Source organism: Manis pentadactyla, chromosome 7, assembly GCF_030020395.1.
Source record: "Manis pentadactyla isolate mManPen7 chromosome 7, mManPen7.hap1, whole genome shotgun sequence".
NCBI classification, from domain to species: Eukaryota; Metazoa; Chordata; class Mammalia; order Pholidota; family Manidae; genus Manis; species Manis pentadactyla.
The window spans coordinates 40,085,226-40,095,432 of NC_080025.1; the positions used below are offsets into that span (position 1 = coordinate 40,085,226).

A 10,207-nucleotide genomic window follows, 5' to 3' on the forward strand; every position below is an offset into this window, starting at 1 on the left:
CTCATCATCAAGTGAGTGGTTTCTGGAAGACCTAGTTTTTCTGGAATTTTTTTCTATGGGTCAAAGAAGCCTGTGGTAGACTGACTGCAAAAATGCTCTCAATTCTCTCCTTTCCATTTCTGCACCTTCTATAATGTGCAGCATCTCCCATCAAGAGTGGGAGCCTCCTTCCTATCCTTGAGTCTGGGGTGACCATGTAAGTGGCTCCTGCCAACACAGTGAGTGCAAGTGATCATGGATGAGCTTGGACCTCAAGAGGGTGCGCATGTTTTCTCTTGCTCCTCTGCCGTGAGAACATGCTCAGGCTAGCTTGCTGGAGGATGAAAGATGTGGTAAGAGCCAAGGCCTTTGAGGACTCACGATACCCGCTGCTGTCCCAGATATAAGATGGAGCCCAGCCAATTTAGCAGAGCTAACCAGCTGACCCATAGACTCAGGAGCAAAAATCAGTATATACTGTTAAAAGTCTCTGAGGTTTTGTGGTCGGTTGTTTGTTACTCAGCACAATGGCAGCCGCAGGTAGTGACACACAGACTTATATAGGAATTAAGCAGAGTCATCACTGGCCCTTACAGCTTCTTTCAACAAATTAGAAAAGGTGTCCTCTCTTCAAGATACTTTACTTCTATTTCTGGAAAATTTTCATAATATAATAATTTTGCTAGAGCGAGACATTTCACTGTCATCTGCTGGCAATGGTTAAAAAACAAACAAAGAAATGATGTCTACTCTGTGAATGGTGCCCTCTAGAGTTGTGCAGTGTCCAACCTGAACAACCATACATGGAAACCTTGGAAAAGCAGGAGCTTTGGAGTCAAACAGCCATAGGTTCAAACCGCAGCTCTGGCACTTAAGGGCTGAATGAATTTGGCTAACTTGGCAACTGTATCTCTTTGAGCCTCAGTCTGTTCATCTGTAAAACAGGATCAAAGTGATGTGAGGAATACCATGAGCCCAGGCACCAAATACATTTAGCACAGCACCTGGCACATAGGGGAACCCTCAATAAATATCAGCCAGTAGTGGCAGTTAGAGTTCAATAAGCAAAATAGCTCCAGTGATTATGACTTTGCTTCCTGCCTTCTGCCTTCACAGCCTGTCCCCCACCCAGCAGTCACAATAACTCTGTTAAAACACAGGGCAAGCAAGTCTTTTCCTTGCTCAAAACCCTTACACAATTCCTCAGAGCAAAGCCAAAGTCCCCCAAGGCCCTACATGAACTATCACCCTTCCTAACGTCCCCATGTCATTTACTGCCATTCCTGCCCTTACTCTGCTCTGCCCACTGGCTTCTGGCTTGGTGTTCACTCCAGCTGTTCCCTCGCCTAGAATGCCCTTTCCTCAGCTGCTCGAACAGCTGGATCCTTCTCACATTTCTGGCGTTTGCCCTAAACACCCTACCTAAAATTCCAAACTATTCCCCTTCCTAACTATTGCCAGCACTTCCTAGCTTTCTACCCTGCATTTATCACCATTTGACATTCTACACCTCTGCAAATAGGTGAGCCACCAGCCACATGTGACTATTAACACTTGAAATGTAGCCAATCTAAATTAAGACGTACTGTAAGTACAAAATACACATCAGACTTTGAAGATGTAGTATAAATGAAAAAAATAGAATGCAAAAAATCTCTAAATTTTTATGTTGATTACATGTTGAAATGATAGTAATTTGGAAATATGGGTGTATTAGTTTCTTACAGCTGCTGTAACAAATTACCACACACTTAGTGGCTCATTAGAAGACAGATATATCATCTTACAGTTCTGGAGGTCCCAAATGAGTCTTACAGCGCTAAAATCAAGCTGTGTCCCTTCTGGAGGCTCTAGGGAGGAGTCTGTTCCCTTGCCTTTTCCAGCTTCTAGAAGCTGGCCACATTCCTTTGCTCTCAATGCCCTCTGCCTCACTCCAACCCCTGCCTCCGTCAACATATCTCCCTCTCTCTGGGTGTCTCCTGCCTCCCTCTTTCCCTTCTGAGGATCCTTGATTACACTGGAGCATCCAGATAATCCAGAATGATCTCCCAATCTCCAGCTTCTTACTCACTTCTGCAGTCCCTCTTGCCATGTGATGTCACACTTTCACAAATCCATGGAATTAGGATGTGCATATCTTTGGGAGCCATTATTCTGCCTACCTTAATTGGGTGAAATAAAGTGGATTATTAAAGTTATTTTTGCCTTTTTCTTTTTCTTTTTTTTAATGTGGCCACCACAAAAGTAAAAATGACCTGTGTGGCTCCCACTCTGTTTCTACTGGACAGCAATGCACTGTATGTTTTGCTAGTCTATTTCTTATCTGTCTTCCTCCTACTAATAGAATGTCCCCTCCAAGAAGACTGGGATTTCATTTTATTTACCACTATGTCCCTGGCGCTGGCACAATTCCCAGAACATAGTGGGTCCTTAATAAATATTGCTTGAATGAAATATTAGGGATGTCTTTCCTGATGACCTCTCTGTCGCATGAACTCTCACAGCACGCTGTACTCCCTGCATGGCTTCCTCCTCTTCTCCCCAAATCAGCGACCCATGGTAGAAGCCAGATTGGGCCAGAGATGAGGGCTATGGAACAATCCTGGAAGGCTTCCTAAAAGAGACAGTAAGGCTGGTAAGAGAAAGAATCCCAGATCAGTAAAGGTCTTCCAGATGATGACACTGTCCCTCCAGAATGTGAGCCTGGCTGTTTCCATGGAAGTGGATGCCAGGACCCACCCCCTGGCCCAATGCAATGGTGAGGGAGATGCGGTTGTCATGACAACTCCCTGTCCTCAGGATGACGGGGTCTGTTCCAGCCTGGTGCCCTTGTGTGAATTAGAGTGATGTGGGATAAAAAGACAGCTCAGTAAGGAGCTAAACCTTCCATTTTTTATATTTTGGTATCATGAATCTACAATTACATGAAGGACATTATGTTTACTAGGCTCCCCCCTTCACCAAGTTCCCCCCACATACCCCTTCACTGTCACTGTCCATCAGCGTAGTAAGATGCTGTAAAATCACTACTTGTCTTCTCTGTGTTGTAGAGCCCATCCCGTACCCCCTCAACATTGTACATGCTAATTGTAATGTCCCCTTTCTTTTAACTGCCCTTATCCCTCCCTTCCCACCCATCATCCCGAGTCCCTTTCCCTTTGGCAACTGTTATTCCATTTCTGGGTTCTGTGATTCTGCTGCTGTTTTGTTCCTTCAGTTTTTCTTTATTCTTATACTCCACAGATGAATGAAACCATTTGGTACTTGTCTTTCTCTGCCTGGCTTATTTCACTGAGCATAATACCCTCTAGCACCATCCATGTTGTTGCAAATGGTAGGATTTGTTTTCTTCTTATGGCTGAATAATGTCCCATTGCGTATATGTACCACATCTTCTTCATCCATTCATCTACTGATGAACATTTAGGTTGCTTCCGTATCTTGGCTATTGTAAATAGAGGTATGACAAACATAGTGGTGCATCTGTCTTTTACAAACTGGAGTGCTGCATTCTTAGGGTAAATTCCAAAAGTGGAATTTCTGGGTCAAATTTTAAGTCTATTTTGAGCATTTTGAGGAACCTCCATACTGCTTTCCACAATGGTTGAACTAATTTACATTCCCAACAGCAGTGTAGGAGGGTTCCCCTTTCTCCACAACCTTGCCAACATTTGTTGTTGTTTGTCTTTTGGATGGTGGCAATCCTTACTGGTGTGAGGTGATATCTCATTGTGGTTTTAATTTGCATTTCTCTGATGACAAGAGATGTGGAGCATCTTTTCATGTGTCTGTTGGCCATCTGAATTTCTTCTATAGAGAAGTGTCTCTTCAGCTCCTCTTTCCATTCTTTAATTGGATTATTTGCTTTTTGTTTGTTGAGGTGTTTGAGCTCTTTATATATTTTGGATGTCAACCCTTTATTGGATCTGTCATTTATGAATATATTCTCCCATACTGTAGGATACCTTTTTGTTCTATTGATGGTGTCCTTTTCTGTACAGAAGCTTTTCAGCTTCATACAGTCCCATATGTTCATTTTTGCTTTTGTTTCCCTTGCCCGGGGACATATGTTCAAGAAGAGGTCACTCATATTTATGTCTAAGACATTTTTGTCTATGTTTTTTTCTAAAGGTTTTATGGTTTCATGACTTATGTTCAAGTCTTTGATCTGTTTCGAATTTACTTTTGTGTATGGGGTTAGACAGTGATCCAGTTTCATTCTCTTTCATGTAGCTGTGCAGTTTTGCCAGCACCATCTGTTGAAGAGACTGTCATTTCCCCCATTGTATGTCCATGGCCCCTTTATCGAATATTTATTGACCATATATGTTTGGAGTCTCCATTCTGTTCCCTTGGTCTGTGGCTCTGTTCTTGTGCCAGTACCAAATTCTCTTGATTACTGTGGCATTGCAGTAGAGCTTGAAGTTGGGAAGTGAGATCCCTCCCAAATTTATTCTTCCTTCTCAGGATTGCTTTGGCTATTTGGGGTCTTTGGTGTTCCCATATGAATTTTTGAACTATTTGTTCCAGTTCATTGAAGAATGCTGTTGGTATTTTGATAGGGATTGCATCGACTCTGAATATTATTTTGGGCAGGATGGCCATTTTGACAATATTAATTCTTCCTAGACAGGAGAATTTGATGAGTTTCCAGTTGTGAGTGACCCACTGATTTTCTCTTAAGAGTGTCTTATAGTTATCAGTGTATAGGTCTTTCACTTCCTTGGTTAGGTTTATTCCTAGGTATTTTATTCTTTTTGATGGTATTGTGAATGGAATTGTTTTCCTGATTTCTCTATTAGTTCATTTTTAGTGTATAGGAAAGTGACAGATGTCTGTGTGTTAATTTTGTATCCTGTAACTTTGCTGAATTCCGATATTAGTTCTACTAGTTTTGGAGTAGAGTCATTAGGGTTATGTACAATATCATGTCATCTGCAAATAGCGACAGTTTAACTTCTTCTTTACCAACATGGAATCCTTACATTTCTTTGTTTTGTCTGATTGCTGTGGCTAGGACCTCCAGTACTATGTTAAATAACAGTGGGGAGAGTGGGCATCCCTGTCTTGTTCTGGATATCACAGGAAAACCTTTCAGCTTCTCGCTGTTCAGTATGATGTTGGCTGTGGGTTTATCATATATGGCCTTTATTATGTTGAGGTACTTGCCCTCTATACCCATTTTGTTGAGAGTTTTTATCATGAATGGATGTTGCATTTTGTCAAATGCTTTTTCAGCATCTATGGAGATGATCATGAGCTTTTTCTCCTTCTTTTTGTTGATGTGCTGGATGATGTTGATGGATTTTCAAATGATGTACCATCTTTGCATAGCTGGGATGAATCCCACTTGGTCATGGTGTATGATCCTTTTGATGTATTTTAGAATTCGGTTTCCTAACATTTTGTTGAGTATTTTTGAATCTACGTTCATCACGGATATTGGTCTGTAGTTTTCTTTTTTGGTGGGGTCTTTGCCTGGTTTTGGTATTAGGGAGATTTTGGCTTCATAGAATGAGTTTGGGAGTATTCTCTCCTCTTCTATTTGCTGGAAAACTTTAAGGAGAATAGTTATTATGTCTTCTCTGTATGTCTGATAAAATTCCGATGTAAATTCATCTGGCCCGGGCATTTTGTTCTTGGGTTGTTTTTTGATTACCGCTTCAATTTCATTGCTGGTTATTGGTCTGTTTAGATTTTCTGTTTCTTTATGGGTCAGTCTTGGAAGGTTGTATTTTTCTAGGAAGTTGTCCATTTCTCCTAGGTTTTGCAGCTTGTTAGCATATAGGTTTTCATAGAATTCTCTAATAATTCTTTGTATTTCTGTGGCATCTGTTGTGATTTTTCCTTTTTCGTTTCTGTTCTGTTGATGTGTGTTGACTCTCTTTTTCTCTTAATAAGTCTGGCTAGAGGCTGATCTATTTTGTTTCTTCTCTCAAAGAACCAGCTCTTGGTTTCATTGATTTTTTTCTATTGGTTTATTCTTCTCAATTTTATTTATTTCTTCTCTGATCTTTATTATGTCCCTCCTTCTGCTGATCTTAGACCTTATTTGTTCTTCTTTTTCCAATTTCGGTAATTGTGATATTAGACAATTCATTTGGGATTATTCTTCCTTCTGCAAATATGCCTGGATTGCTGTATACTTTCCTCTTAAGACTACTTTCACTGCATCCCACAGAAGTTGGGGCTTTGTGGGGTTGTTTGTTGTCATTTGTTGCCATATATTGCTGGATCTTCATTTTAATTTGGTCATTGATCCATTGATTATTTAGGAGCCTGTTGTTAAGCCTCCATGTGTTTGTGAGTCTTTTTGCTTTCTTTGTACAATTTATTTCTAGTTTTAGACCTTTGTTGCACAAAAGTTGGTTGGTTAGATTTCAATCTTTTTAAAATTACTGAGGCTCTTTTTGTGGCCTAGTATGTAGTCTATACTGGAGAATTTTCCATGTGCAGTTGAGAAGAATGTGTATGCTGTTGCTTTTGGATGCAGGGTTCTTTAGATGTCTATTAGGTCTATCTGTTCTAGTGTGTTGCTCAGTGCCTCTATGTCCTTACTTATTTTCTGTCTGGTGGATCTGTCATTTGGAGTGAGTGGTGTGTTAAAGTCTCCTAAAATGAATACATTGCATTTTATTTCCTCCTTTAATTCTGTTAGTATTTGTTTTACATATGTTGGTGCTCCTGTATTGGGTGCATATATATTTATAATGGTTATATCCTCTTGTTGGACTGAGCCCTTAATCATTTTGTAATGTCCTTCTTTATCTCGTTACTTTCTTTGTTTTGAAGTCTATCTTGTCTGATACTAATACTGCAACACCTGCTTTTTTCTCCCTATTGTTTGCATGAAATATCTTTTTCCATCCCTTGACTTTTAGTCTGTGCATGTCTTTGGGTTCGAGGTGAGTCTCTTGTAAGCAGCATATAGATGAGTCTTGCTTTTTTATCCATTCTATTACTCTGTTTCTTATTGGTGCATTCATTGCATTTACATTTAGGGTGATTATTGAAAGATATGTACTTATTGTCATTGCAGGCTTTAGATTCGTGGTTACCAAAGGTTCAAGGTTAGCTTCTTTAGTACCTTACTGTCTAACTTAACTCACTTATTGAGCTATTATAAACAGAGTCTGATGATTCTTTATTTCTCTCCCTTCTTATTCCACCTCCTACATTCTTCATATAGTGGGTGTTTTGTTCTGTGCTCTTTTTAGGAGTACTCCCATTCTAGAGCAGTCCCTCTAAAATACCCTGTAGAGGTGGTTTTTCGAAGGCAAATTTCCTCAACTTTTGCTTGTCTGGGAATTGTTTAATCCCTCCTTTATATTTAAATGATAATCATGCTGGATACAGTATTCTTGATTAAAGGCAGTTCTGTTTCATTCCATTAAATATATTGTGCCATTCTCTTCTGGCTTGTAAGGTTTCTGTTGAGAAGTCTGATGATAGCCTGATAGGCTTTCCTTTGTAGGTGACCTTTTTTCTCTCTTTGGCTGCCTTTAATACTGTCTCCTTGTCCTTGATCTTTGCCATTTTAATTATTATGTGTCTTGGTGTTTTCCTCTTTGGGTCCCTTATGTTCGGAGTTCTGTGTGCTTCTGTAGTCTGAGCAACTATTTCCTCCCCCAGTTTGGGGAAGTTCTCAGCAATTATTTCTTCAAAGACTCTTTCTATCCCTTTTTCTCTCTCTTCTTCTTCTGGTATCCCTATAATGCAGATATTGTTCCTTTTGGATTGGTCACACAGTTCCCTTAATATTGTTTCATTTCGTGAGATCCTTTTATCTCTCTCTGTGTCAGCTTCTATGCGTTCCTGTTCTCTGGTTTCTATTCCATCAATGGCCTCTTGCATCTTATCCATTCTGCTTATAAATCCTTCCAGAGATTGTTTCATTTCTGTAATCTCACTCCGGATGTCATCCCTTAGCTCTTGCATATTTCTCTGATGCTCCATCAGCATGTTTATGATTTTTATTTTGAATTCTTTTTCAGGGATACTGGTTAGGTCTGTCTCTGCAGATCCCCTCTCAGGTGTTGTCTGAACTATCTTGGACTGGACTAAATTTTTTTGCCTTTTCATGGTGATAGTGGTGGCTGTAGGCAGGTTGCAGGTGTGTCAGCTGGAATAAGAAAGTCCTTTCCTGCTTGCTGGATTCCTTGCCCTTCTCTGCTGCCTGCGTCAGTTACTCACACTCCTGGAGCAGAGACTGGGTTAATCCCCTAAGTTGCTGTGGGTGGGGTCTCCGTCAGAGCAGCACAGAGCCCTACGGGGAGTGGCAGGCACGCCAGGTGCACTCCTCCATGATAGCAGTGTCCCTGCCCGGCAGCTGTGTGCCAGCAGCAACCTTTGGGTCTTGCCCACATCACTGTGCATTGGGCTGGGTTTTCCATCGGCTGCTGGGAGCACAGCTGTTCCCTCTGGCACCACTGCAGGTATGCGCGGGCTCTCCCCTGCCCCTCTGGCACCACCACTGCTTTTATGAGCAGGCCACTCCCGGCTGCTCTGTTGCCACCACCACAGGCTTGTGCGGACCTCTTTTGGGCCCCTCTGGCGTCACTGGCACCGGTGCATGCGGGCCGCTCCCAGGCAGCTCGAGCGCTGCTGCAGCAGGCTCACTTGAGCCACTCCTGGTCCCCTCTGGCACTTCTGGCACATGCAGGCCACTCCCAGTCCCCTCCAGTGTCGCTGCCCCCCATGGACGCTGCCACTCTCCCACTACTGGGGCAGTGTGTTGGGGGTACATGCCATGTGGGGGAATGACTGGCAGGCTGTGTAGTGCCATGAGGGGCTTCAGAGCTGTGCTGCCACCCAGGGGGTTAGGGCACCTAAAGTACCCTGGATTGCCAGCTGCTGGCTGAGTGTGCCGGACAACTTTGTCCAGCTGTGTGGTCCCTGTCTCTTTAAGGCTTCAAAAAGCACTCTCTTTTCTTTTGACTCAGGGGCGCTGGTTGCGGGGACTTGCGACAGGGTTTGTTTTTCTGTTTCTCTAATATCCAGCACCCTGTGCACCTTGTGTCTGCACTCCGGGTGCGGATTTCTAAAGCTGGTTGTTTAGCAGTCCTGGCTTTCACTGCCTCCCCATTCCAACTCCTTTCATCCCACCAGGTTCTGGGGTGGGGGGAGTGCTTGGGTCCCACGTGTCCGTGGATTGTATCTTACTCCCTTCATGAGCTGTTTAGTTCTCGCAGATGTAGATGTATCCTGGCTGTTGTACCGTATCCACTGGTGTCTTTTAGGAATAGTTGTATTTATTGTATTTTCATAAATATATATGTTTTAGGGAGGAGATTTCCACTGAACTACTCACACCACTATCTTCCCGTGATTCTAACCTTCCATTTTTGAAGCTCATGAATCCCACTGTGCCACCTGTCATGCTGGCTGGGCGCAGTCTAACGGGTCCCTGGCTCCCTGGCTCTCAGCCTTCCAGCTGCAGTTATGCTTTCCTGTCCTTTCCATTTGGAATGTCGGAGGCATTTCCAAATGCATGGAGATGACTGTCCCAGCGCCCTGGCTCCTCAGTGCGTGGACCTCTCCTCCCCCAAACACCTTGCATCCAGAGTCCCTGAGCCCCGGCCCCCCTCCATGACCAGAGCGGACTCAGGTCTCAACCAGGACCCACACCCACTCCCTGCACAACCTCAGCTTCAGGCATCCCACACCAGCACCCCCACCTGGGCTTTTCCAGATCACTGCATCTGGCGTCCCACTCCAGAGTTCCTTCAAACTTACCAGGACCTCCGTTCCATTAATCCAACTGCTTCCAACTCTTTCCGCCTCCTTCAGGACCACTCTGCCCTCACCCAGTTTACAACCTGTGGCTGATCCCTGCAATTGCTTCCCTGCACCCATCCTGAACTCCTTTGGCTCCTCTCACACAGAGGGAGGACCCCCAACTATCTGCCTAATGTGGGCTGTCCCTGCTCAGATGAGTGGGTGGAGAAAAACCCTTAATCATGTTGACGCATCTCCTTGACCTTCAGGACCTTGGACCTCAAGTGGGTGCTAATGTTGACTAGCAAATTGCTCTAAGAACCTTAACCCATTTGCTCTTTAAGTATCCTTAAAAAATTGAAATTGTAGAAAAAGGTGCATAATGTAAAATATACCATTTTAGAGGATACAATTCAGTGCCATAAACCATGTTCACAATGTTGTGCAATCATCACCATTCGCAGGTCACTCCATCTGGCGTCCCACTCCAGAATTCCTCCCCAGAACTTTA

The 10,207-nt window shown here is 43.1% G+C and overlaps 1 protein-coding gene across 1 annotated transcript in view; it reads right to left on the reverse strand.

Annotated features, from left to right (window-relative positions):
* Positions 1-10,207, reverse strand: part of LANCL2 (LanC like glutathione S-transferase 2) — a 240,610-nt gene that overhangs the window by 130,725 nt on the left and 99,678 nt on the right. The gene's annotated exons all lie outside the window — the stretch shown is intronic.